Raw genomic sequence first — 5244 nt, forward strand, 5'->3', positions numbered from 1 at the left:
AATGTATTTTTGAGATCTAGTAACATGTACACGCAAGTTTGCAAATACTTATAAATCAAGATTCAATATACTTTTAATGTTGTTACTTATTCCTTGACAATTTTCATACAGTATAATTTTCTCACATCCTTTCCTATTCTCCCACTCCTTTCAGATCTTTTCCTATTCCCAACCTACCCTATTTTGCCTTCTTTCTCTTTCTTAAAAAAAAAAGGCTCCTATCCTGTTTCCTGTTTTCTCCTTCTTCCAATGTCCATCCTGTTTGTCTTTCTGAGTGAGGATTGATCATCTTACCAACAGTCCTTATTCTTGCTTAGCTTCTTTAGGTGTACAGATTTTTGTATGTTTATCCTATATTATATGTCTAATATCACTTATAAGTAAGTATAAACCATGTGTGCCTTTCTGCTTCTTGGACACCTAACTCAGGATGAGGTTTTCTAGTTCCCACCATTTGCCTGCAAATTTCATGATTTCCTTGTTTTTAATTGCTAAGTAGTATTCCATTGTGTAAATGTACCATGATTTCTGTATTCATTCCTCAGTTGAGGGATATCTGGGTTGTTTCCAGGTTCTGGCTATTACGAATAAAGCTACTATGAACATGGTTGAACAAATATCCTTGTTGTATACTTGAGCATATTTTGGATATATGCCTAGGAGTGATATAGCTAGAACATACCACAGAGGACCTTTGAAAGACTCTACCCAGCAGTGTATCAAAGCAGATGCTGAGATTCATAACCAAACTTTGGGCAGAATGCAGGGATTCTTATGAAAGAAGGGGGAGATAGTAAGACCTAGAGAGGACAGGAGCTCCACAAGGAGAGCAACAGAACCAAAAAATCTGGGCCCAGGGGTCTTTTCTGAGACTGATACTTCAAACAAGGATCATGCATGGAGATAACCTAGAACCCCTACTCAGATGTAGCCCATGGTAGCTCAGTATCCAAGTGGGTTTCCTAGTAAGGGGAACAGGAACTCTCTCTGACATGAACTCAGTATCTGGCTCTTTGATCACCTCCCCCTGAGGGGGTGGAGCAGCAGGGGAACAGGAACTGTCTCTGACATGAACTCAGTATCTGGCTCTTTGATCACCTCCCCCTGAGGGAGGGGGAGCAGCCTTTCCAGGCTACAGAGGAAGACAATGCAGACAGTCCTGATGAGACCTGATAGGCTAGGGTCAGATGGAAGGGAAGGAGGACCTCCCCTATCAGTGTACTTGGAGAGGAACATGGGAGGAGATGAGGAAGGGAGGGTGGGATTGGGAGGGAATGAGGGAGGGGGATACAAAGTGAATAAAGTGTAATTAATATAAAAAAATAAAAAATTTAATTAAGAAAAGAAATTGAAAACAAGAACAACAACAAAAAAATACCCACTAATAAAATGAAGTCCAATTTGTAGTGTCCAACTACTCCCGAGAGTAGGACCTGCCCTGGGGTATGGTTGGTATACTCAGTGTCACTCCACTGAAGGAAGCTGATTTCCCCCCTCCCAGCAACTTTGTCTCAATTTTCCTCCTACCATCCTGGGCTTTTGTCTGTCTTGCGCCTATGCATCCTGTCACAGTCTCTGTGAGTTCATTATCTGTTCTATTGTGTCTGGAAAAGATTTAAAGTTGTTTCCACCTCTGGTTCCAAAAATCTTCCCATCCTCCCTTCCTAGATTTCTGAGCTTTGAGAGAAGGGGTGTGACAAAGACATGTGCATCTGTGTGTGTGTGACCCAGGTGTGGGACTTTATGTTAATTACTCAAATATTACTCAAAGAAGAAGCTTCTTTGATGACTATTGAGTGAAACTTTGATCTCTGGGAACAACAATATGTCACTAGAAGTGATTTTATTGATATGTAAATTTAGTAGAAAAAGAAGGTAGTTCTTTTCTATGGCCCATGGCCTATCTAGTTTCAGCTTCTTGGCCCTATTAAAAGTATTATGTATTTATGGTTGTGAGCCTAGCCTTTAACGGCTGAGCCATCATAAAAAAAAGGGGGGGAGAGGGGAGTTAATATGACCTGGAGAGGACAGGAGCTCCACAAAGACAAAATGTATCTGGGCACAGGGGTCTTTTATGAGACTGTTTCTCCAAACAAAGACCATGTATGGATATAACTTAGAACCCCTGCTCAGATGTAGCCCTTGGTACATCAAGTGGTACCCTAATAAGGGGAACAGGGACTGTTTCTGACATGAACTCAATGACAGGCTCTTTGACTTCCTCCCCCCACCCCGAGGGAGGAGCAGCCCTGCTAGGTCACAGAGGAGGACTTTGCAGCCAGTCCTGAAGATACCTGATAAATCAGTATCAGATGAAAGGGGAGGAGGTTCTCCACTATCAGTGGACTTGGAAAGGGGCAGGGAGGAGATGAGGGAGGGAGGGTGGGATTGGGAGGGAAAGAGGGAACAGGATACAGCAGGGATACAAAGTTAACAAACTGTAACTAATATTAAAAATATTAAAAAAGTATTATATATGGGTTGGATCTCATGGAATAGGCATTTAATCCAATAAGTAAACAAAAATAAAAATAAAAAAGTTAGTTACTCCCCCAGTATTCACAATACTGTTGCACCAATGGTCGTATCTTACAAGTACTTCACTATTACAGCTTGTTGGATTTGAAGGTGGGTGAGAGCAATGACTGATTGCTTCCTGTGATAGTTTTTACAGCACACTGTGGTACTATGAATCATAGCCAGTAGAGGGTGAAACATGCAGTTGAGTACTAGCTAGGTTTCTCCGTGTTCTATGCCATAAATATGTGCTGTCTTCAGGGACAGGGTCTTACCATCAGGTTGTGGAGAATAACCTGTAGCATTAGTGATAACTTTTAGTGCTTTTCTTGGAGGGGGGATATCTATTGGGCCACTTTAGACAATGATTCAAAAAGATGTAAACCATTCCTGATACTGGGCTCTTATTTGGTAGGATATGATGCCTAATTGGAGCATTGTCTCTCCCAATATATAGTAACTTTATTTAAATTCTCTCTCTATGTTTATATATTTGAAAATTTTTATTATAGTATATTTTAAAATAGCCTTTCAAAAGGCCTTTACTGTAGAGGAATTTTAATCCAGAACATGGCTGCTCTGCTAAAAGATCACATCCAAAGACCTTCTAGGTCTGTGTGATGCAGCTGCAATGCACACCTTTAATCCCAGGAGACAAAGGAAAGAAGCTCTCTGAGCTCAAGGCCATGTTGGTATAGAAAAAGTTTCAGGTAAAGAAAGCTTAGGTCTAGGCATGGCCGTACATGCTTTTAATCCCAGCATTCAGGAGACAGAGGTATGCAGAGCTCTGAGTTCTAGTCAGTGCTGTTCAGGCAGTTCTGTTGAGTGTGAATTGAAAGGTAGTACAATGGAGCTGAATTCATCTTAGTTCAGTTCCTTGAGTTCAGAGGCAGGTTTTACTGGGAGAGTTTTACAGAGAGAGAGGTTGAAGAAAGAACAAGCTAGAAACAGGTGAAGACAGAATGAGCCAGACAATGAGAAGTAGCTAGACTAGGACAGATTGCTAGAGTTATTTTGAGGTCAAGGGGAGCAATTCAGTGAGAAACTGAGAGAAGCCAGATTGAATCAGTCAGTTTGGAGAGGAATTTGAGCCAAAACAACTGAGTTGAACCAGCTAGCCGGAGTTCAGAAAGAACTAGAAAGGGTAAGCTTACTCAGCAGTAGTTCTCAGAGGCTAAAGACAGTCTAGACCTAGATTAGATTGTAGGAAGCCTAGAATCTTACAGGACTAGGCCCAGTTTAGCAGAAGGAGGCAGTAAGCCTCCAAGAGGACAATGACATCAGGAGAATAAAAGTAACTTTGACACTTTAGTGTCAGTCATCCTTCTCCATATTGCTTTCTTTACTGTGCCTTCCTGTCCCTTACCCCTTTTAATACGTCTGTTCTAATTACACTTTTATCATCTCACAAAACTATATACTATTTTTCCTTATTTGAAAGATTCCCTTCTCTGTACTCTGGTCTCTTACTAGCTGCCTAATCTCTGTGAGTATTCTAAATGAAACTCACAAATATAAATCCTAAATCTACATTCATATATCTGGGAAATCATGCAGAGTTTGTTTCTGAGGTCTGAATTACCTCACTCCAGATGACTGCTTCTAGCTCTATCCATTTACCTAAATATTTTCTAATTTTCTTTTTCTTAACAGCTGAAAGGTAATAGGACACAAAATTTACACACAAAAAGCAGTAGTCTTCCTATACAAATGAAAAACAAATCACAATAGCCTCAAAAACATCTTGGACTAACTCTAATCAAACAAGTGGAAGACTTGTGTGATAAAAACTTTAAGAAATTTAAAAAATATTGAAGGAGACATCAGAAGATAGAAAGACCTTCCACTTTCATGGATTGGTAAGTTTGATATTGTGAAAATGGCCGTGAATGGATTCAATCCAATCCCCATCAAAATTCCAACAAAATTCTTCACAGAAATTAAAGAATAAAACACGAAGCACCTAAGATTGGTAAAATAGTCCTGAACAATAAAAGAACTGCTACAGAGCTTTAATAATAAAGTATATTAGCATAAAGCAGACATGTTGATCAATAAAATAAAGTTGAAGACCTGGATGTAGTTCTACACACCTACTGACATCTGATTTTTGACCCAGAAGACAAAAACACACTCTAGACAAAAGACACCACCTTTAACAAACGGTACTGGTTAAACTAGATAGTTGCATGTAGAAGAATTAAAATAGAGCCATGTCTATCACCCTGCTCAAAATTCAACTCCAAATGGATAAAGAGCCTTATTATAAAACCTGATACTCTGAATCTGATAGAAGGTAAAGTAAGAAGGACACTTGAACTCATTGGTACAGGAAAGGGCTTTTTGAATAGGACCTCAATAGCTCAGGCACTAAGAGCAACAATTAATAAGTGGGATACCAGAAAATTAAAAAGCTTTTGTAAAGCAAAGAACATCATAATTTAAACAAAGAGGCAGCCTCTAGAATGGAAAAAATGTTTATTAATTATGCATCTGACAGAGGGCTAGTGTCTGGGATATACGAAGAACTAGAAACACTTAACATCAAGAAAACAAATGAACAAACAAACAAAATAAACAATTTAAAAATGGGGTATAAACCTAAAGAGAGAGTTCTCAAAAGATAAAACTGAAATAGCTGATATATACATATACATACATATACATATATATATACATGTATATATATATATATATATATATATATATATATATATATATATATAT

This window comes from Psammomys obesus, unplaced genomic scaffold, assembly GCF_907164565.1.
Source record: "Psammomys obesus unplaced genomic scaffold, mPsaObe1.curated_primary_1811, whole genome shotgun sequence".
Classification (NCBI taxonomy): Eukaryota; Metazoa; Chordata; class Mammalia; order Rodentia; family Muridae; genus Psammomys; species Psammomys obesus.